Below are 25,249 nucleotides of genomic sequence, written 5' to 3' on the forward strand. Positions count from 1 at the left end.
CTATGAAGAAAGAAGTTTGATATGCAAATATGGAGTGCAGAATATATTTAAACTGAAAGATGAAAATGAATTGGCATCCATCAGCACATAGGAAGTACACAACATTATAAAGAGTGAGATTGAATGAAATTACCTGCAAAGAGCGTTTGGTTACAGAGAAATGCTTTCAGGATGTATGCCTGAGGTACACATAGGAAAAGTTGTCATCTGAAAAGACTCTAATGTAAAAACAAGAGAAATAAATGGAACAATGAAAGAATGTTCGAGAAATGGTATCAGTCACCATTAAGTTTCAGTTAGTAAATTAATCTATCAGTTAAGCAGAATGGTACTCAGCACGGGAAATCAGATGCTTACAAATTTAATGATTAGACTGGTTTTGTAAAATTTACACCCAGAACAAGGTACCTGAGGTTTACTATCAAAAGAAGAGTTTTACATGTCATAATCAGAAATCTGGTGAAACATACAGGCATTGTCTCAACTACTGAAGACAGAAGAAGCTTAAGGATCATATCTCTTTAGACACAATATGGAAATAAGAAGCCTCCACCAGATCAGTTGGCTTTATAATCATGCTGCACAAGAAAAAAAAGTGCTGCCTGCTCTATACTCTGCCTCCTTTCCCAAGTTCAAATTCTAGAGTCAATGGAGCATTTCACTGGCATCCCTGGATCTGTGAACTGACATAATACACACATGCACGCACATGTATGTATGTGTGTGTGTGTATGTAAAAGATTTTCATATCTGGGAAATATTTTTAACTTTTCAGCTACTTCAGTACAGGAAGATAAAATAGAGAATGTTGGAACATGGATTAAATGAATCAGTTTACCACGGCTACTGAAAGAGGGTCAACGGAGGGAGTTATTTCAAGGAGAAAGGAACAGCTACATGTGTGCGATGTTACAGAAAAAGCGTGTAAGATGAAAATGGAAATGATAGTTGAATTTGGCACCATGAGACATGATTGCTGACCTCAATAGCAGCATTACGTAGGTGAAACCCTTAAGGAGATAACAGTAAGTTGAAGAGTGAATGAGAAGTGAGGAAATACAGACAACAAAGTGAAAGAAACTCATTCTTGAACTCTTGTGAAAAGAAGCAGAGAAATAGAGCAATGGTTTGATTTGGATGGGGGGGTAAAGAGAAAGTTTTCAGTTTGCTGGTTTTACATAGGATCTCTTGATAAACTGATGATGGTAATTCAGTAGGAATGGTGAATAACATTTCCAAAGAAATAAGGGATAGCTACAAGATAAAATCCTGAAGACAACCGTATCCAAATTGTGGCTTTCCCTGATAAAAAAAGTGGAGGGAGAGGGATAAAAGTAAGTCTAGAAGAATGCCTACAAAAAATAAAATCAAATAATGGACGGTGAGACTAATTACATAGGAAGAGAAATGAAGATACAAGATGGCAGACGGATAGTTAAAAAGTTTGATAGATCAGCACCTTCAAAGGCTAAGTCAGTAGTCAAAAGATTTTGGAGTTGTTCAACTAGAGTCAAAGGCAAACGGTGATGATCTGAGTGAAATAGTTAAGGCTCTAGTTATGAACAGGTTGAGAGTATGTGAATAGAATATAGTGGTTGAGGAGAGTTTTTAAGAATGTGTTGGAAATTAAGATGTCAAGACACAGAGAACTGGGGGTGAAGGGTCGGTCATGCAGGCTTCTCCACTGAGAATAACAGTAGCACAAATTGAAAGTAGTTTTATTTCCCAGTCATGAAATTGAGAAACTTTAGTGAGTGAGGCAAGGTGAATGGTTGAAGGTTTTGACTGAGGAAAGAAGAAATATACACATCCTAAATTTAGAATCATCTTATAAACGGAAAGTGATAATTTGCAAGTTGCTGTGTCTAAACACATGTACATAAACACACATTCACACATAGACAAACCATCGAAATGTTGCATTGCTAACTAGAAAATATCATTGCATGACATAAATATAGGGAGGTATTAGAAAGAGTGAAAAGTGAGCTGTTATATGCTACTTGGTTATAATTTTTATAATAAAGACAAGATGGAGAAATTTTCTTGAAAAATCCTACGTGTTTTTTGACATATTTTCTCTCTGATGAATTTCTTGAAGACACCGACAGTCTAGCAAATAACTATGTTTTCAGAAGCTGGCACAATCTCAGGCACACTGAACAAATATTTATGGAATTCAAAGTTCAAAAAAACCTTAGTTATGTGAAGAGACTTTTTTCTATTTAATAACTGAAGAATGGAAGAAGTTAAGAGGCTAAATTAGCTATTGCACAGCTAGAGACTAATGCATTGTTATAGTGAATCACAAGAAATTTGAGTAGCCTTTTCACTTCTCAAGCGTCATATGCTTTGTATTTTAATGCTTTGCATATTTCCAATTTACTAAAATAAATGCAGATTTAAATGTAATATATATTTTTGTGCATGTAAAAGCAAATAATTATTATGCATATTTTTCAGAAAATCGAAAGATAGGACCCTGTCTGAGCCTAGAAATTTGTTCAGACAATCTGTGGTCATGGTTCATTAGTGATATGCTGTACTAGGCTGGTGAATAAATAATCATTTTCATTCCCTTTCATTGCTTTTTCTGCTTATGGAGGCTATTAGCAGATAAGAAGGACATTAATGCACATTTTGTATAATAAAGATTCTATGAACCTAAGAATCTTATTTTCGCTGTCAAGAGCCCATAACCACAGTACAGGAATGATGAATAAGAGATAAAAAGCTAGAAATAGCAAAATTCAATATAATTTTAAATGAAGTGCAACCAGAAATCTGAGTGAGTGAAAAAATGCAATTATATGCTAGCAGAAGGAGACTGCTGATAATTAAATACAAATGCATAATATACTTATAGTATAACAGACATAAATGTGTACTTTAGATAATTTTCTGAATATAGTGTGTGTAGAGTTGTATGTGTCCATATACATATTCTAATACCCTGTTTCCCCGAAAATAAGACAGTGTCTTATTTTAAGGTGTGCTCCCAAAGATGCACTAGGTCTTATTTTCAGGGGATGTCTTATTTGTCCTGTAAGTAGGTCTTATTTTCGGAGGATGTCTTATTTTCGGGGAAACGGGGTATATATTTAAATATGATTAGATGAAGAACAAAACAATTTTCTTAAACCTTGCCTGACAGCTGTTATGAATCTCTTTTACATTTGGAAATAGCTAAAGTAAGTAGACACAAGGGAAATAAATGTAGGGCCGACCACTGCAAATGCTTACAACATAAACACATATGATTCAACGATGGCGCCGGCAACAACTGTGCTAATGAAAATTACCTCCCGATTATTGGTTTATGTCTCCATTTTTTATTACATTTGTATGAATAATTTGTGACATTAACTTACCCCAAAATAATTTATCAAGCTAGTTGTTGATGTCTTGCCTTTGTAAATATAATTAGGGATATCTATTATTTCATAAATACCACGGGAATGAAAAACAGAGCTTTGAACCCTTAAAAATTTCATGCTACAAGGGGAAAAATTTTATTGGCTTGTTGAGTAATATATTTTCAATTATATTTTTTAGGACAAATCTTGAAATACATTTTATTTTTTGTGGTACTCAGTCACATATTCAGTCACACATTAAAAGATATTCACTTGTATCTTTTAGGACAAATCTAGAAATAAGTTTTATTTTATATGGTGTTCAGCTGTGGGTTCTATGTCCTGTGAATCACTACTTAGTGATGAGAAATATTCCCAGAGCTTCACTAGGAAGGTAGGACTCAAAATAATAGCTTAAAATCTAAAAATGTGCCTCAACTATTTATAAGAAAACATTCTCTGGGGCGGTGCCCATAGCTCAGTGAGTAGGGAGCTGGCCACATATACCCAGGCGGGCCAGCTAAACAACAAAGACCACTGTAACCAAACAAGTAGTGGGGTCTTGTGGAGGGCATCTATATTCCCAGCTACTTGGGAGGGTGAGCAAGAGACTCTCTTAAGTCCAAGAGTTTGAGGTTGCTGTGAGCTGTGATGCCACAGCACTCTCCCCAGGATGACATAGTGAAACTCCGTCTCAAAAAAAAAAAAGAAAAGAAAACATTCTTTGTACTTTAGCACCTTCAATATATTAGAATAAGCCCCTGTTCTAAGCAATGAATCAAAATTAGATAAGCTTAGTTAGAGGGTTCCCAGTTGTCTTTTTAAGCATTCACTATTTTTGTTTTTGCACATTAGGATAAAAAGTGATTTTATTGGCTTGAATCTTGTTTTAGTAAAGAGCTTCTGAGGGAAAATATAATGACACTTAGCCCTCTTAAAGGAAATACAAAGAAATGGGCAAAATTTTCAATGATTCATGAAGATGCAAATGACAAGAGTAAATCCTTGAAGTAAGTGCAAAGTGATTATTTTTCTGCCCATAGAAGTAATGAACTAAATTAATACTAAAATGACTTAGAGAGAGTCAAGTCAGCAAGATGATCAACTAGAAGACCCTGATTCTGGCCTCCTGCAGCCAAAACAATGCAAATACATTTTGATGAAAATAAGGAGAATACTGGAGTACCTGAAAGGAGTAGGAGAAACTTCGTTGAACACAAAAACTTAGGACAGCCACACAGAGAAGGGAAGGAAACCCCTGGCTTCTACCACCTCATCCTCCAGCCAGGATCAGCTGGGAACCAGGAGAAACCTCTTTCTGCAAAGCATAGGTAAGCAAGAGGATCCCAGCAACCCGCCTCAACACCCTGGCTTACTACTGGTGAACTCTGCAATCCTCACCAATCCTAAACCCAATCTGAAGGAGCTGCCTGCAGAACACACATCTGGGCTCCCCCAGAGAAGAAGCTAAGGGGTGTGTCCCTGCCCCTGTGGCTTGCGTGGCTACTGCACTCTTTCATCCGAGATCTGGAACTACTGCTAGAGCGTGTCTTGTTACAGGGGTCAGTGGCCACGGCACTCTTATGATGATCCCATTGGCTCTACTGTGACTGAACCACTTGTCCAGCGGCCCAACATCCCTGAGCCAAGCACAAGCTGCTCTTACCACTTACCCCAAGGGGCCAAGAGGTGGAGGAGCTGCCCCATCTATTCCTCCCAGTCACAGCTGCACCTGGCCTCCTCAGACCCAAGCCACATACTCCTTACTGGGAAACAGGGCTCTGGCAGAGCTGCTGCACTTTGTTCCACTGCACAGAGCTGAAGTGTGGCCTTCCTCCTGAGAAAACAGCGCCTTGCCCTCCCAGAGCAGTCATGCACATATGCTCACCTCAGGGCTTAGTCTGAAATAGCAACTTGCCTTCTGGAAAAAACAAACAAACAAATAAAAAAAACTATATCTATCTATATATATATATATATATATCCATATCTATATCTATGTAGATAGATAGATAGATAGATAGGTCTGGTTGCTTGGAGCAGCCACACACCCCTGTACCTTAGCTAAAGTGGAGCTCAAATAATGTCTAGGCCACTCAAAGCAGTCATCCCCTCCCAGGGTTGAGCTGAAGCAATGCACTGTCCCCTGGAGAACTGTTGCCTTGGCCAAGCTGAGTGAGCATCTGTGCATTCTATGTCTGAGCTGACATGGTTCCCCATATTCCAGGAAAACAACAGTGGTAGAGCTGAGACACCTCACCTCCAGGCCAAACAACTCTATACCTTGCTTCGCTGAAACATTTCTGAGACACCCTTCCCCTCCATCTCAGAGAGTGGACTTATCACTATTGCTCCTTGCTACCCAAGGCTGAAATGACAGCTTTGCTCTAACATTCTTGGGTCCTTGCTGCTGCTGCACCTGGTGACATGGAGTCTGGGGTACTGGCACGTCTCACCATGTCCCACTACACCAGGCAGAGAAAGACGAACAGCACGTAATTGCACATATTTGTGGAATGTATAAGAGTTGCTCTCATAAATGTAGAGGGTAGAAAAGTGGTTACCAGGGGCTGGGGAAAGAAAAAGGGAGGGAGGATAAGGACAATTTCGCTAACATGTACCATGTGACAGAAAGCAGGGATGTATTCTGGTGTTCAGTGGGCTGCTGAGAGTTAACAGTCATGGATTTTAATTTCAAAAATACAGTCATTCACCACATAACAATATTTTAGTTAATGAAAGACAGCATATAGGATGGTGGTGGTCCCATAAGATTATGATATTGCCTTTTTACTGTTCTTTGAGTATATTTACCTATGTTTTAGATACACAAATACTTATCATTGTGTTAACCATTGCTCCTGTATTCAGTATGGTCAAGTGCTATATTGGTTGCCTAGGAACAACAGGATGGCCCATATAGCCTAGTTGTGTCATGGGTGAAACCATCTAAGTTTGTGTAAACACAGTCTGATGAATACCTAACAAAATCAACTGAGACCTTTCTCAGAACATAGCCCCATCATTAAGTGATGCATGACTCTAGCTAGAAGAGAGGATTCTGAACATTCTTACCACAAACAAATAATAAATATTTGAGGCAATGAATTTGCTAATTATCTTGATTTTATTATAACACAGTGTATACAAGTATCATAACATCACAGTCTACTCCATAAATATGTTCAAGTATTATGTCAAATAAATACCTCTTTCATGTTTACATGGATGGAGCTGGAACATATTCTTCTTAGTAAAGTATCTCAAGAATGGAAGAGAAAGTACCCAATGTACTCAGCCCTACTATGAGACTAATTTAGGGTTTTCACATGAAAGCTATAACCCAGTTACAACCTAAGAATAGGGGGAAGGGGAAAAGGGAGGAGAGGGAGGGGGGAGGTGGGTAGAGGGAAGGAGATTGGTGGGATTACACCAGCGGTGAATCTTACAAGGGTACATGTGAAACTTGGTAAACGGTCTGTGAAGCTAGTGAATGATGCCCCATGATCATATCAATGTATCAAAATATATTTGCATTATTTTATTTTAAATGTTTAAATATTTCTTAAATATCACTATCTGAAAAAAATGAGTTAATATTTGAAAGTTTGCATTTCTCTTCCTTTTTTTTTCCTTTTTTTTTTTATTGTTGGGGATTCATTGAGGGTACAATAAGCCAGGTTACACTGATTGCAATTGTTAGGTAAAGTCCCTCTTGCAATCATGTCTTGCCCCCAGAAGGTGTGGCACACACCAAGGCCCCACCCCTCTCCCTCCTTCCCTCTCTCTGCTTTTCCTTCGCCCCCTCCCCATGACCTTAATTGTCATTAATTGTCCTCATATCAAAATTGAGTACATAGGATTCATGCTTCTCCATTTTTGTGATGCTTTACTAAGAATAATGTCTTCCACTTCCATCCAGGTGAATATGAAGGATGTAAAGTCTCCATTTTTTTTAATAGCTGAATTGTATTCCATGGTATATATATACCACAGTTTGTTAATCCAACCTCCTGGAGAAGAGGCCCTGGGGGGCATGCTATGGCTCTGAGACACTTTACCCTAGATCTTCCTTCCTAGAGATCTGGGGTGGCAAACAGGGAGAAGTAAAGTGAAAGGGTTTGGCTGTGCTCATTTGTTTTGTTTTTCATTTACCCCCCCCCCCATTTTTAGTTGTTCTCTCTATGGCTTGTTGCTGTTCTCTGGCTAACACTGAGTGTTCACTCTTCAACTCATCTACATGGCAACCTTACAAGCCTGAATCTCTTAAGGAAGACTTGAAGGTCCTTCAGGGATTTATTTCACAATGTCTTGACTTGTGGAATCTACAACAAACTCATAGTCCACTCATCTACAGCCCAGCCAAGAAACATCACCCAGGGAGTTCTCTTACTCCTTGGGACAGAAAACATTTACATGGGATACGCAAGATAGGGAAGACACAGTTCCCTAAGTCCTCCTTTTGATCCACAAAATACCTGTACCTCGCCACACAGAACATGGGAATGTGAGCACCACTCTCACGTTTTCCTTCTGCCCTGCCTTATCTCTCTAAATTTTTGAATTTCTCTAAATTCGGTGAGCTGCAGCTCTGATAAGGCAATTTTTCTTCCTAAACCATTTCTTGACCAAGGAATTATGTGGCTGTTTTCTTTCCTTTTTAAAGTAGTTTCCAGTATGATAAACGAATATTCTAGGCTTTTTCTTCTCCCGGTCCTCTTTCTTTCTTTCTAGCCTCCCTTTAACTAAACTTTCTGGAGCACTGGGGAGGAATATTGGAGAATGGAGCCAGCTGTGTGGGGTGGTGACTGGGGGTGAACACAGTAGGCTCACTCATATCTTAGGAAGTACTAATTCCCATGATATTGACGATTGCCTTTAGAATGTGAGGGTTTTTTTTTTACTTTTTTTATTAAATCATAGCTGTGTACATTGATGCAATTATGGGGTACAATGTGCTGGTTTTATATACAATTTGAAATACTTTCATGAAACTGGTTGGTATTGAACACTCTTTCACGCTGATGACTAGACCTTGATTACCATTTCTGGAGCAACAGCAAGAATCTGATTTGCATTCTATTGCACAGAGAAGCAAATGCCAGATTGTAGACTGTGCACATTTTCAAACTTCTAGGTTAAAAATGACAAATTGCTCTCTCTTTTGTGGCAGCCCCAATTTGTAATTCCATCACCAGCGTCAAGGAGTTTTATATTCCGCCATATTTTCACCAAAACTTTGTATTAACAGACTTTTAAAAAATTCTCCTATCTTAAGGGAGTAAAATAGTATCTTATGACTTTGATCAGTAATAATCAAGCACAACCTTCATTATTACTGACATAAAGCATATTCACGGATGTTTATTGACGCTAAAGACTCTCTCTCCAACGGCCTTTTTATGTACTTCGTTTTGGCTTTTCTTTTACTTTTTGTTTGTTTTTCTACTGATCAATAGAAAATCTTAATATATTTTGAACATTAATCTTTTTTCTTATATGTACTAATATCATTAGCATTTTATAAATATATTTTATTTTATGTAATTTTTATATTTTAATGTAGTCAAATGTTATCAGTCTTTATAGTTCATTTTTTATTTGCTACTCTCAGTTATACATTTTTCTCTTGTGAATCTGGTATATCTCTCCACAATTTTATGTCTTTTTATGCCCATCAGTAAATATTATTGTGTCTTCTATAAAACTTCTGCACATCTTTGATAGATTTACTCCTAGGTACGTTATACATGTTTTGCTTTCATGGGTGATATATTTTAATTTCATTGTCTAATTTATATTTAGATTACAGGAATGTTACTGATTTGAGAGTGGCAATCTCGCATCCGGGAACATTCTTGACTCCTATGATCTGAATAGTTTATAGTCTCTTGGATTTTAGGAGCAGAGTATTTCAACTGCCTGTATTTACAACTGGTCCTTGATTTTAGCCTTAATTACTTTTCTATTTCTTCTATTTTATTGCTGTGGTATAATAACTTTATAGTAGCTATTTTATTAAAAATAATTAAATATTTTTATTTCATTATGGTAGTAAAATTTATTCTACTATTATAAAGTTTAATCATTGTGCCAGAAGTCATCCTTATCTTCTAACAGAGAGGGGGAATTATCACTTCACAAGTCAGTGCCAGGTTTACTCAAATGTTTGGAGATTCCTTTAATCAGGTGGAGAAGGCTCATTGTTTCTAAATTTCAAAGAACTATGATGATGAAGATGATGATGATGATAACAAGTTTTTATTTCAACATTTATCTGCCTCTATATTAAGACCATGTATGGATATCATGGTTAATTTTTTTAATGTGGTGAATTATTAATGTGGTAGCTAATAATAAAGCTACCTTGCATTTCTGCAATAAAATCCACTAAGTCATGATGCCGTTTGTACATATGAATAGATTATGTGCATTGTAATTTTATTTACTCCTAAATTTAATTTCTTATACTAGTTCCCTCTAATTGGTTATAAAAATTGCATTAAACGTAGAAGTAAAAATTGTCTGTTAAAACAATGTAGATGATTTTTAAAAATTATATATATATATTAGTAGCACCAGAAATGTTTTAAAATAATATATTTTTGAAGTTTTTACTAAAAATACAACATTTTCTTTATTGATTTATAATAGATCTTTAAAGGTTTTCCATTTCCTTTGTAAAAAGTAATCTGAGGCACAACAAAATTTTAAAGACAAATGGCAATTCATGAATCAGACAGCTCCAAACTTGAAGTGGTCTGGGGTCTGCACCAGTGGAATACTTGGGGGAGGCTTTTATACAGTGGACATAGAAGAAAAGAAAAGCAGATACTTGATTAGTTACAGTTCTATAGTTGCCTTATTTGTTTTGTCCTGATGGAAAATCTCCAGTTAGAAAATTACAAGTTAGTTGGTAGTTTCTGAACAGTTAGGCTTAAGTTTCATTTTTCTTAATACAAGCATTTTCACAAAATAGCCCAAGTTAACTTTCATCTATGTTTGCAGACAAAGCAAGATTAAAGTCATTTTTGAGGCCTAACTGACTTTGTCTGTTCAAGGATTCTTCAGGCCTGGGCTCAACATTAACAACATTTTAAAATCATTGGGATAAAGTTATTTAAAATGCTCCTTTATGATTTCTTTATAATTGTTAAGAATGCCATTGTCATTATTATTATGTGTTTTTCTTTTTTTTCATCTTGCTTTCCTGTTCACTGTCTCTGGAGTTTTGTCTATGTGCTTACTCTGTTTCCTCTTCTATATCCTTTCTTAGCTTCTTGCCTTTTAAATATTTTCTTCTATTCATAATTCTTTCTTTCTTTTTTTTTGATAAGAGGAAGGGCTTTATTCACCAGCCAGGAGCTTATGGTATAGGAGAATTCCAAATGGCCGGGCTCCCTGACTGCCTTGGTCTTTCCCTTTTTATTGACAGTCAAAAAGTTCCACCCCACAGGTACCCTTCTCATTGGCCAGTTTGAATCAATCGGGAGATGGTATTCCTGCTCCTACAGAACTACAGGATTTCACAGAACTTGGAAATGTCCAAGTTTCAGGAAGTTAAGTTTACAAATTCCCAAGAGCTGAGTCACCATGGAGAGGACCCTGCAGGTGTCTCCTTGTGGTCTCCTTGAGAAGACCTGTTCTCCCACACCTCACCCTTCTCGGCTATCCTCTCTCATTCCCCTCTTTTGAGACTCCAATATATTTTAATTTGGGGTCTCAGTATCAGTTTGTTTCTGCAGGTGCCAATATTAATTACTTTTCAGCACTGAGGTTTTAGGGACTGTGACTCTTCTTGGGTTCTCTACTCAGGCCTTAGTAGTACCGTGGTGGTGGGCTAATATATATACAAGTTTTCACTTTTTCCTGTGACATTTTCCCCCCTTTTCCCAAAGTTCAAAGTCAAATTAAGACAAGTCTCTCAAGGAGTTTCCTCAGGCTTCAGCCATGCGTTGACCAGCCAGCTTCCAGTATGTGGCTGGAGCAGGGTGTGTTGATTGTTTTAAAAGTTACCTTTACTTTCCAAGGAGCAGTGAAGCCCTATTCAGCCAGCTGTGATGACTCCACGTGAGGATTCTTTCCATCTTCACTGCTGTGCATGTGGTCAGAATGATGGTGTAAAGTCCTTTCTACCTTGGTTTCAGGGGGATCAGGTTCTGATTCCAGACCTAGACTTGGTCCCCTTTGATCTTCCAGAGAGAAAAGATGTACAGACACCAAAGACTAAATGGAACAAGGTTAATTACCCCAGTGGAGATTTTCCTTGCTATTTTTTCTAGGGTTTTTGTCCTATTCAGTTCAGTCTTTCCCAGTTCTTTTAGGAGTTCCTGCTAAATTGCAGAGAATTGACAGAGGCCTCTTTGAACAACACCAGTGGCAAGGCCTGCATCTAGTTAAGCTTTGCTTCCTGGCAGAGTTTACCAATTTCTGCTCTTATGGTCCTGTTTATGCACTTTACCCTGTTTAAGCTTTGAGGCCTATAAATTATTCAAAGCTTTAGCTTATTATTTGCACTAGTTTTGCAATGAAGGCTAGCCCATTGTCAAATTTAAACTAGAGTGGCAGCCTAAATCATGGGATGATTTCTCTGGGCAATATTTGTACTACTTTGGGAGCCCTTTTTTTTATCCTAGTGGGGAAGGCTTTTACCTATTCCAAGTCTGATAGACCATCGCCAGCCAGTACTTGTTCCCGCTCAACCTGGGCATTTCAGTAAAGTCTACCTGGAAGTCCTTGAAAGGCGTTGCTGCATACGACTGGATTCCTGGGGGTACCGCTGGTTCTTGGCACGCGTTGAACTGGTTGCAGGTGACACACTGTAGACTGACAGTTTTGGCCAGGGCTGCCAGGTGGGAGATGTAGAAGTACTGGCCCAGCAACTTCACCAAATACTCCTGTCACCACGGTGGCTCCTAGAATCTGGGGGACTGCTATTCATCTGTCCGGCATCTTTATTCATCCTCCCTCTGCTTCCTGGCTCCCTTCTGGGGTTATTTCTTTGTACTTTCTTTGATTTGAATTTTTACATATCTTTCTAATTTCCTGAGGTTGTATTAACTTTTAATCTTTTTCCTGCTAATATATTCTTTTAGGGCCATTTATCACCCTTTAGTATCTAGTATTAGTTGTGAACTGTATAATACAAATTTTTAGTATTGTTTTTATTGTCATTTAGTTCCAAATATTTCTTTTAGTTTGTATAAACTAATATAGTTTGTATATTTCTTTTGTCCCACAGATATGCATCAGTGAAAATGTTTTATTAAATAATTTTAGCCATGAAGTAAATGTGGCTTACCTTAAATTATCCTTATTTAGGCTTTATTTTAATAGAAATGTCAATGAAGACACTTTTTTCTTTGTTTTAGTTGTTTCAAATATCTGAAACAAAGAAAATCTGAATGTATTGCTTCCTAATCAAGAGAGTGTAATTTGTAAAGCAGGTGTCTCCAAACAATGCAGGCAGAGATTGCATACAAGGTGGGGAGTAGGAAGAAGGTCAGCATCAGTGGACATCGAGGAGCAAAGGTCCTAAACTGAAATGAGTTTCAGTTGCAGAAACCTTGTTACTGGATTGTGTTTGTTGCTGATTGGCTGACAAAAGCATAGGATCTGTTTCTGATTGATTGGGATAAATTTCAAACTGTTTATAACAGTTTTTTTTTTTTTTTCTGTTTTTTTTTTTTTTTTTTTATCTGTGGCTTAGAACTGTGTTCCAGATACTTTTTTCCTTTCGGAGAATAGAAATGTTTTTCTGAGAAGCACTATCCCTGGTCTGTCCACGCGGTGGTTCTCAGACTTCCTAATGCTGCAATGTATTTTCATTGTTGCAAAGGGGTCGCACCCCACAGGTTGAGAACTGCTGAATTTTCTTGATGAAAGTCATATTCATGCTGCTACCCTTGAAGGTTTAACTATAACAACACATGAAGGAATCCTGGGATTTGTAAAGAGAAGAGAAGTAGTTGGATGAGAAGCACAGATGTAATATCAGGAGTAAAAGAGATATGGTTTGCTAAGTGGTAGGACACAGGCCTAGAAATAGTGAAACATTATAGATCTATACTGGAAATTCTAGCTGTAGCGATATACAGGTAATTAAAACTTAGCTGATTATATGTTTAGTTACCTTCTCACTCTTCTTTTGTAAAGAATTGGTGTAAGCACACTAAAACAGCTGTGGTGAATGAATCGGTATTGACTTTGTTCTACGAAAACTATTTTCTCTCCCGGTTTGCCAGTTAATGCTGTCTCTTCTCCAGGTTGGTCTGCTTCAACATGATGACCTTGGTCATCATGGATAATTTAACACATTCACGGATAATTTAGCAATCCAGTGGATTTTCAGTTTCTCTGAAATTGCTCAGTCTCTATAATTAAAATGCCGTCCACGTTAGTTATGGTAATAAGTGTTGGCTTCATGTACCATACAATTAACCAGTAAGTCCTACTCCTTCACACAAAGCCTGGAGTCCCAGCAAATTCAGGTAATTTCTTACCTTCCCTGGGCTCTGCTTTGCCTATAGAGGGCAAGATGATACTGTAAAAGAATTTTCAGAAAACTGGAAGAATTGGGGATCAATGACTCTTTTAATACTTCTTCCAACTCAACGAACTTTGAAAAGGAAAAAGATACATTGGTTTGCATGAAGACTTATGAAACATTTATTAGTATACCAGTATAATGCTCCTGGGAGTATGATTTCTCTCAAGAAATATAATAATGGTACAATTCACTGATGGCAAGTTACCTTATAAAAATTATTAAAAGAAAACTTCACCTATTATGTGCCCACTAGCAGTGCATAAGCAAGCCTATTCCATTGTACCCTTGCAAACACTAGAAATAATGTCCATCTTTTTAATCTGTATCTATGTACATATAAATATGTATATCTTTATAAGTTGAATACCACTTTTGTTGAAATGATGCATATAGTTGGACAGTAGAAGAGAATGGTACTGTCTTATCAAAGAGAGTGAGGATTGTAGGGGTGAGAAAGAGTATCACTGATTATCAAGAAGCGTAAGTTTGCAAGGAAATTAACAACTCTCACGTACATCAAGAAGCGGGCATAATTAAAGCTGAAAAATGAGAGTAACAAAAACAATATCACTGATTTTTACTCAGAAAATTTGACAAAATGCAAAAATGTGTGATATATTTTTACTATTAGTTAGAAAACTATTATAGTTAAAAAATTTGTGAAAATTCCGTATACCTAGTTTTATCTTATTTAAGAAGACTATCTCACAATTTCTTCACTTATCCTTTTTACAGTTTAATCTCCTAAGAAAAGGCAGCATAACAAACAAGAAAAATTCTACTTCAGATTCAATTTGAGGAAAAAACAATGTTTTTTTTTGTTAGTAAGTCAAGTGTTTAGAGGAAGTGGAAATTTAATTTTTATTTTTAGGTTAAGTAAGAAAGGCTAGAAATAGGAAGTGGGACAATTAAATTTGTGAATTTATCCTAGAAAAAGTGGTACATACCTCATCACCAGACAGTGACCATAGTGATATTCAGCAATGAGGCATGTTGCACTTTTCCTAGGATGAACTCAGGAACTTAATTGTCCAACCACATATTCACATATGTACCTGATTTTTTTTTTTTTTTTGTAGTTTTTGGCTGGGGCTGGATTTGAACCCACCACTTCTGGCATATGAGGCCGGCACCTGACTCTTTTGAGCCACAAGCACTGCCCTATACCTGATATTTTGAAGAAACTAATAATAAACATCCTAAGCAAACATAAGCAAAGACTTCATAAGAAAGTTTTATAGATCTGTTTCATCAGAAAGTATTCTGAATTTTCACACATTAATTATTAGATATCATGAAGCTTTCAATAGCAATGTCTTACAAATGAATCTTCTTTCGTTGCTAATTACTAAAATCACATAAAAGAACATGGTAAAACATTCAAAGAGCACAAAAGTGAGTCATTTTCCTTAAACAGGAAAAATAAATCTCTGTATTTTCCCAGACTTCCAGACACATCTCCAGAGGTCATTGGCTATAACAGTTTTTTATACTTTCCTTTTTTATGTCAAAAGATCAAAAAAGTCCAAATGTTTTTGTAACATGGATGAATTGGATAATTCTGACTTTAGGGCTTTTAGTGTTCCCATCACCAGAACAGTGTGCAATGTACCTGATAGAAAATTTTATTCCTCATTTTCCTCCCACCTTTTCCCTTTCTTAGATTTCAATGTCCCTTACATCAATTTATGACTGTGTATAACCCATCAATTCACCAAGAGATTATAACAATTATAAATGTATTCTATGCCCATTTTAACTTAATTTATTTAAACATGCATGTAAACACATGAACGTGGCTTTCTGTTTCATCGTCTTATCATTACCTGCATGAAATTTATACTATGCTTTTAGATATAATTTTAATGACTGCAATATATTATATATCCATATGTCATTTCAGTGTTAAGACAATCTCCATTTTTATCACAAACAGTACATCTATAAATAAATTGTTACATAAACTATTTGTATATTTAAGATTATTCTTGAACAAGCGTATGTAAACATAAAAACGTATTCATGTATATGTCTTCTAAAGTTAAGAAGTTTGGACCTAAAACTAGAAAATTAGAAATACTTTTGTATTTGGAATCAAACTATCTAGAGCCATGAATTCAGCGAACCAATGAAATTGGTGCAATATTTACTCTAATAAAATTTTTATACAAACCACAGTAGTAATGTTTGTGAACATATGTTGTAAAATGTAAATATGTTTAATAGTCCTAGTTATAATTTTCAATAATAAAAAAAATATGTTTTTGTCTTGGCCACCAGTTGTAGAGGGGAGCTTATAATTTTATATGTTGCTTCAGCTTCTACTCTAAATGCGAGTTTGTGTTTCTCTGCGACCAGAGGCAGGTCGCAGTCACTCTTGACATAGTTTCCAGTTGCACTCTGTTCACAAATGGTTCCGTCTGGTTGTCAAAGAGGAAAATGTAGGCATCTCTCCTGCCTAGCAGATTGGGCCTCTGCTTTTCTGCTGTTTCCTTTAAAAGGACCATTTGGGCATTTGCCTGTAAGTCTAAAGTGACCCACACACTATTCCCCAAAAGGCGCTGCTAGTTGCCTGCTCTCTCCTCACTCCTTGGGCTCCCTGACCTCCGGGTGTGGCCTCAGGAAATGCCGTGTAAGCTTTAGCATCTGTAGGTACCTAAATCTCTTAAACTTTCACACTGTGGCTGTGGCAATGGAGCAGCAACCTTCAGAGGGGGAGGCCACCCCTGAGGTCACTGTGCAGGTGGGTGTCCTGCTGGTGCTCTTATGCAGCATCTGGTGTGCACTGGAGACTAGAGCATCCAGCTAAGTTACCAGCTACCAGTGAAAGCTTATGACAAATCACCTATTTGAAAACAAATTCAGACTATAAGAATATATAATTTTGTGCTTCATATGTCAAATTTTTTGATAAAAATTGTGCAATTTTTCTCCCAACAGGATGAAATTCATGCTTAACTAAGATTTTGGTCCTCACAGTTCTATTCATGAATTTTTTTGCCTGCTTTCTTTTCTCTTTGCTCATCAAATAATTACATAAATCCTAATTCAACAATTCCCAATTTATAATATAGTTCTAAAGCTATTCTAATTAATATATTAAAATTACATTTGATGTACAAAAGAGGACGTGCAGGAACTATTTTAAATGACAATCAGAAGATGCCTTAGGCCCTCTCAGAGGATGGCTCTTCCACAGGTAAACTTAGACCGCCGTCCCCTGATCTTCTTCTGCATGATGTTTATAAGTCGCCTCAGATAAACAGCCTTCTTTCACTTCTACTATGTCGGCCAAGGTTCTAGACAAGAAGGCATTATGGTTGACTTTTAAATCAGACTCACAAGAATTAGAGATCTTACCCAGTAGTTCGAATTATCTCAAGGAGAATTGTGAGGCATGGGCAAAACAGAGATGCGGGATTGCCAAGGCTGAACTCTCTCCCAGTCCTCTCTTGCCACATTACACAGCTTTCTAATTCACATGTAATATATTCATTCTCTAAGTAATGTGTGCAGCCATATTATTTATATAAAAGGGAGCTATTTTTTTTTTTTTCACCCTGAGAAAAGCCTTGTTTATTCAGCCTCCCTAGATAGTAAATTGATTCCCACAGTGGACTTTCTTTTTTTTTTTTTTTTCACTGTTATTTTTTTTTTTTTTTTGGATTTTTTTTTTTTTTTATTGTTGGGGATTCATTGAGGGTACAATAAGCCAGTTACACTGATTGCAATTGTTAGGTAAAGTCCCTCTTGCAATCATGTCTTGCCCCCATAAAATGTGACACACACTAAGGCCCCACCCTCCTCCCTCCATCCCTCTTTCTGCTTCCCCCCCCATAACCTTAATTGTCATTAATTGTCCTCATATCAAGATTGAGTACATAGGATTCATGCTTCTCCATTTTTGTGATGCTTTACTAAGAATAATGTCTTCCACTTCCATCCAGGTTAATACAAAGGATGTAAAGTCTCCATTTTTTTTAATGGCTGAATAGTATTCCATGGTATACATATACCACAGCTTGTTAATCCATTCCTGGCTTGGTGGGCATTTAGGCTGTTTCCACATTTTGGCAATGGTAAATTGAGCTGCAATAAACAGTCTAGTAAAAGTGTCCTTATGATAAAAGGATTTTTTTCCTTCTGGGTAGATGCCCAGTAATGGGATTGCAGGATCGAATGGGAGGTCTAGCTTGAGTGCTTTGAGGTTTCTCCAGACTTCCTTCCAGAAAGGTTGTACTAGTTTGCAGTCCCACCAGCAGTGTAAAAGTGTTCCCTTCTCTCCACATCCACGCCAGCATCTGCAGTTTTGAGATTTTGTGATGTGGGCCATTCTCACTGGGGTTAGATGATATCTCAGGGTTGTTTTGATTTGCATTTCTCTAATATATAGAGATGATGAACATTTTTTCATGTGTTTGTTAGCCATTCGTCTGTCGTCTTTAGAGAAAGTTCTATTCATGTCTCTTGCCCATTGATATAAGGGATTGTTGGCTTTTTTCATGTGGATTAATTTGAGTTCTCTATAGATCCTGGTTATCAAGCTTTTGTCTGATTGAAAATATGCAAATATCCTTTCCCATTGTGTAGGTTGTCTCTTTGCTTTGGTTATTGTCTCCTTAGCTGTACAGAAGCTTTTCAGTTTAATGAGGTCCCATTTGTTTATTTTTGTTGTTGTTGCCATTGCCATGGCAGTCTTCTTCATGAAGTCTTCCCCCAGGCCAATATCTTCCAGTGTTTTTCCTATGCTTTCTTTGAGGATTTTTATTGTTTCATGCCTTAAATTTAAGTCCTTTATCCATCTTGAATCAATTTTTGTGAGTGGGGAAAGGTGTGGGTCCAGTTTCAGTCTTTTACATGTAGACATCCAGTTCTCCCAACACCATTTATTGAATAGGGAGTCTTTCCCCCAAGGTAAGTTCTTGTTTGGTTTATCAAAGATTAGGTGGTTGTGAGATGTTAGTTTCATTTCTTGGTGTTCAATTCGATTCCAAGTGTCTATGTCTCTGTTTTTGTGCCAGTACCATGCTGTCTTGAGCACTATGGCTTTGTAGTACAGACTAAAATCTGGTATGCTGATGCCCCCAGCTTTATTTTTGTTACTAAGAACTGCCTTAGCTATACGGGGTTTTTTCCGGTTCCATACAAAACACAGAATCATTTTTTCCAAATCTTGAAAGTACGATGTAGGTACTTTGATAGGAATGGCATTGAATAGGTAGATTGCTTTGGGAAGTATAGACATTTTAACAATGTTGATTCTTCCCATCCATGAGCATGGTATGTTCTTCTATTTGTTAATATCCTCTGCTATTTCCTTTCTGAGGATTTCATAGTTTTCTTTATAGAGGTCCTTCACCTCCTTCGTTAGGTATATTCCTAGGTATTTCATTTTCTTTGAAACTATGGTGAAGGGAGTCGTGTCCTTAATTAGCTTCTCATCTTGACTGTTATTGGTGTATACAAAGGCTACTGACTTGTGGACATTGATTTTATATCCTGAAACATTACTGTATTTTCTTATGACTTCTAGGAGTCTTGTGGTTGACTCTTTGGGGTTCTCTAAGTATAAGATCATGTCGTCAGCAAAGAGGGAGAGTTTGACCTCCTCTGCTCCCATTTGGATTCCCTTTATTTCCTTGTCTTGCCTAATTGTATTGGCTAGAACTTCCAGCACTATGTTGAATAGTAAAGGTGACAGAGGACAACCTTGTCTGGTTCCAGTTCTAAGAGGAAAAGCTTTCAGTTTTACTCCATTCAGTAAAATATTGGCTGTGGGTTTGTCATAGATAGCTTCAATCAGTTTTAGAAATGTGCCACCTATGCCTATACTCTTCAGTGTTCTAATTAGAAAAGGATGCTGGATTTTATCAAATGCTTTTTCTGCATCTATTGAGAGGATCATGTGATCTTTATTTTTGCCTCTGTTAATATGGTGGATAACGTTTATGGACTTGCGTATGTTAAACCAGCCTTGCATCCCTGGGATGAAGCCTACTTGATCATGATGAATGACTTTTTTGATGATAAGCTGTAATCTATTGGCTAGGATTTTGTTGAGAATTTTTCCATCTATATTCATGAGTGAGATTGGTCTGAAATTCTCCTTTTTGCTTGGGTCTTTTCCTGGTTTTGGTATCAGGGTGATGTTTGCTTCATAGAATGTGTTGGGGAAGATTCCTTCTTCCTCAATTTTTTGGAATAATTTCTGCAGTACAGGAATAAGCTCTTCCTTGAAGGTTTGATAGAATTCTGGAGTGAAGCCATCTGGACCAGGGCATTTTTTAGTTGGAAGCTTTTTTATTGTTTCTTTGATCTCAGTGCTTGAAATTGGTCTGTTCAGGAGGTCTATTTCTTCCTGGCTAAGTCTAGGGAGAGGGTGTGATTCCAAATATTGATCCATTTCCTTCACATTGTCAAATTTCTGGGCATAGAGTTTCTGGTAGTATTCAGAGATGATCTCTAGTATCTCTGTGGGATCAGTTGTTATTTCCCCTTTATCGTTTCTGATTGAGGTTATTAGAGATTTTACTTTTCTATTTCTAGTTAGTCTGGCCAATGGTTTATCTATTTTATTTATTTTTTCAAAAAACCAACTCCTTGTTTCATTAATTTTCTGAATGATTCTTTTGTTTTCAATTTCATTGATCTCTGATTTGATTTTGGATATTTCTTTTCTTCTACTGGGTTTAGGCTTAGATTGTTCTTCTTTTTCCAATTCCATAAGATCTCTTGTGAGATTGTTGATGTGCTCTCTTTCTGTTTTTTGAATGTAGGCATCTAAAGCGATGAATTTTCCTCTCAAAACTGCTTTTGCAGTATCCCACAGGTTTTGGTAGCTTGTGTCTTCATTGTTGTTATGCTCAAGGAAGTAAATGATTTCCTGTTTTATTTCTTCCTTCACCCATCTGTTATTCAACAGAAGATTGTTTAATTTCCATGCCTTTGGGTGGGGTTGAGCATTTTTGTTAGAGTTGAGTTCCACCTTTAGTGCCTTATGGTCTGAAAAGATACAAGGTAAAATTTCAATTCTTTTGATTCTGTTGATATTTGTTTTGTGTCCCAGGATATGATCAATTTTGGAGAATGTTCCATGGGGTGATGAGAAGAATGTATATTCTTTATCTTTGGGGTGGAGTGTTCTATACACGTCTATCAAGCATAGTTGGTCTAGGGTCTCATTTAATTCTCTTACATCTTTGTTTAATTTCTGTTTAGAGGATCTGTCCAGCTCTGTAAGAGGTGTGTTAAAGTCCCCTGTTATGATGGTATTATCAGATATCATATTGCTCAGACTGAGTAAGGTCTGCTTCAAGAATCTGGGAGCATTTAAATTGGGTGCATAAATATTTAGAATGGAAATGTCTTCTTGTTGTAGTTTTCCCTTGACCAATATAAAGTGACCATCTTTGTCTTTTTTGACTTTAGTTGCTTTAAATCCACATGTATCTGAAAATAAGATTGCAACTCCTCTTTCTTCTGAATTCCATTTGCCTGAAAAATTGTCTTCCAACCCTTGACTCGGAGCTTTAATTTGTCTTTTGAAGCCAGGTGTGTTTCTTGCAGACAGCAAATGGATGGCTTGTGTTTTTTAATCCAGTCAGCCAATCTATGTCTCTTCAGTGGGGAATTCAAGCCATTAACATTTATTGAGATAATGGATAAGTGTGGTAGTATTCTATTCGTCTTATTTGGTGAGAGTCCATTGCTTAGTTTTATCTTTTGCATCAGTGTGGAGGTTAGGTTCTGTCCTTTGGTTTCTGAGTTCTTACTTTGCTGCTGATCCATTGTGGTGGTCAGTGTGCAGAACAGGTTGAAGTATTTCCTGTAGAGCTGGTCTTGTTGTGGCGAATTTCCTCAATGTTTGTATATCCGTAAATGATTTGATTTCTCCGTCAATTTTGAAGCTTAGCTTAGCAGGGTACAGAATTCTGGGCTGAAAATTGTTCTGTTTAAGTAGATTAAAGGTAGATGACCATTGTCTTCTTGCTTGGAAAGTTTCATTAGAGAAGTCTGTGGTCACTCTGATGGATTTGCCCCTGTAGGTCAACTGGCGCTTACTCCTGGCAGCTTGCAGAATCTTTTCTTTTGTCTTGACTTTGGACAGGTTCATCACAATGTGTCTTGGAGAAGCTCGGTTAGAGTTGAGGCGACCCGGGGTCCGATATCCCTCTGAAAGCAGTGTGTCAGAATCTTTGGTGATGTTTGGGAAATTTTCTTTTATAATATTCTCTAGTATGGCTTCCATTCCTCTGGGGCATTCTTCTTCCCCTTCTGGAATTCCTATAACTCGTATGTTGGAACGCTTCATAAAGTCCCATAATTCTGACAGTGAACGTTCTGCTTTCTCTCTCTTCTTTTCTGCCTCTTTTACTGTCTGAGTTATCTCAAGAACTTTGTCTTCTACCTCTGAAATTCTTTCTTCTGCATGGTCTAACCTGTTGCTGATACTTTCCATTGCATCTTTAAGTTCCCTAATTGACTGTTTCAGTTCCTTCAGGTCTGCTATATCCTTTTTATATTCTTCATATCGTTCATCTCTTATTTGATTCTGTTTTTGGATTTCCTTTTGGTTATTTTCCACTTTATTAGCAATTTCCTTCATTGTTTCCATCATTTCTTTCATTGTTTTCAACATGTGTATTCTAAATTCCCTTTCTGTCATTCCTAACATTTCTATACTGGTGGAATCATCTGCAGTAGCTACCTCATGGTCCCTTGGTGGGGTTGTTCTAGACTGGTTCTTCATGTTGCCTGGAGTTTTCTGCTGATTCTTCCTCATGAGTGATTTCTTTTATCTGTTTGCTTGCCCTAATTTTCCTTTCACTTCCTCTTGCTCTTTAAGTTCTTGTGCCTGTGGACTAAAGGTTACAGGACCAGAAGGGTGAGAAGGTTGAAGAGCAAAAAAAAAAGGGGATGAAAGAAAGGAGGACCGAGTGATAAGAAAAAAAGAAAGATAGAGAAAGGAGAGGGGGTGGGTATAAGGAATATTGACAAAAAGAAGAGAGGCACAGAAAGAGGGAGACAGGGCAATATAGGTGTACAGTAGGGTACTTTGACACAACCTTAAAAAACCCCACCTTCTGGGGGTGCCCAGTTGCGTGGTTCCCTTGAGGTCAGCAGCTCTTTGCTAACCTGATCAGACACAGTATCCCACCTCCACCAAGTAGAGAGGAAAGACAAAAATGCTATAAATCAAACCAAAAGAAGCAAACAGAAAACTTTACAGGGATAAAATTGGGTGAAAAACTAAATTATATCGGTAGAAACACTAGCAAAAATGAAGTTGAAGTTATTAAAAAAAGCAGCAATGGGAAATTATAATTAAACTAGGAAAATTGAGAAAGAAAAAGGGATCTGTGTGGAAAAGATTGAAATTAAAAAAACAAAAGAATATCAGCAATGTCAAAATAAACAAACAAAAAAAACAACCAAGCAAAAAAAGAAAGAAAAAAATACACAACCAAAAACAAAGCAGTTTGTATATGTTATTGAATATTGTCTGGGCAACACGTGGTCTTCTGGGGTATGAGATGTTAGTCACAGTTCAGATACGACTGGAGGCTGCTGATTACTCAAACCCCAGCAGGTAGACACCCTGAATCTCTCTTCAGCCTACTTAAAAGGCACTTCGAACTTGTAAACTTGTTGAGCAGAAGCTTTCCCAGCTTTCTCGCTGGAATTGCTGCTGAAGTGGCTATCCACTTACTCAGTGTGCCAAAACCGGTCTCACTCTGCCCCTGAGGGTTAGGGCTGCAAGGCGGCTCAGACCCCACCCTTAGGCTACTTGGTTGCTGGGTTACCAGCTCCCACCTGTTTCTAGCTCTGCGACCCTGAGGGCGGAGCTTGCCGGGGCAGATCGCTGACAATGGATCCGTGTGACCCACTGCCAAACACTATTAGCTCCGTCTGGCTCAGCGGCTCAGACTGGGGCCCTAGACAACGGCCAAAGTTCTCGCACTCCCGCTCAGGCCTTCCCCAAGGCAGTTCAACTCAGTGCCAAGTCCAAGGACATCAAAACAGTTCACAGGTAAGGCCTTTCTGGTTTGCAGTCTCGCTGCTACTGAACTTACAGTTGTGGGCGGGTTTAGACGGATTGAACACACGCGACCACTTGCCGGTTTTCCACGGATTTAGTCCTCCTCTTGGGGTCCAGAAGTCTCTCGCTGACTCCCTGTATCCTCATAGGAGTGATGATAGGCAGTTCTCACCAGCCAGAGACGCCTGGAGTCCTATCTCCCCAGACTCACGGTGCCCAGATGCAAGGAAGCTGTTACTCGGCTGCCATCTTGCTCCGCCTCCCCCCAAAAGGGAGCTATTTTGGTCTTGAAACATCTCACTTTTACTTTCCAATCCTTTGATAGCTTATGTGAGATATTCCAGGAAGACGTGACCCATAAATAGGTCCCATAAACAGAGATTCCAGGAACTACAGAATAAGTAAACCTAAATAGGAGAAGTAAATCCTGCTAAAACCATTTCATAGTTATGTGTTCTTCCACTAGCAAATTACATTAGTGTGTTTGTAAAAAGTTCTATCAATAGAATGTTTTCAAGGAAATTTGAGCGAGTAGGGTTTGATTGTTTGTATGCTTTTACCCTGGGTTTTCCCTAGTAAAGGGAGAGAATGGATTGCAGTTTTTCTACTAACCCTTTCCTGTCCACCAAGCTTTGAATTAACATTATTTCAATAAATATTCACAGAATATGTACTCTGTGCCACAAATTATTCTACATGATTGTGATATAAGGATAAACAAAGTGAGCAAAATCTTTCCTTCTTCTAAAAGGAAACAGGTAATATGGAAACAAACTAGGAAAGATCATTGTGCATTTTGGTCAAATGTATGAATTAAATAAAATATGATGACTTTAGAGAAACAGGCAAATGGGACTAATTTTGAATGGGGAGTCATTGAAGGCCTCAATTTAGGAGTTCACTTTGTATGTGATCTTTTGTTTCCCTACTTCATGTATATATGTATATGTGTGTGTGTGTGTGTGTGTGTGTGTATATATATATATATATATATATCTGAGCCCTGCCTTTAATAGTCATATAGATGAGTTATTTTTTTCACAAAGAATGCTCAACTTTATCTGTGAATACCCTAGATACCAATTATGATCCCTCTTCTAATATTCTTGAAATTGTTACTAAGCTACTAGTCTAACTTCATTTGAGAATTTATTTCTCTGCTTCTACTGAATCCCAAACAATAGTGAAGCTGTTGGGGTGAAACTAGAGTTTATAAAGCCCTTTTGCATATTTCTTATCTAACTTATGCCCCCTCATCTTGGGGACAGCTGTCCTAGCAGCCAAACCAAGTTTCTCCTCAATCTT

Source organism: Nycticebus coucang, chromosome 2, assembly GCF_027406575.1.
Source record: "Nycticebus coucang isolate mNycCou1 chromosome 2, mNycCou1.pri, whole genome shotgun sequence".
NCBI lineage: Eukaryota > Metazoa > Chordata > Mammalia > Primates > Lorisidae > Nycticebus > Nycticebus coucang.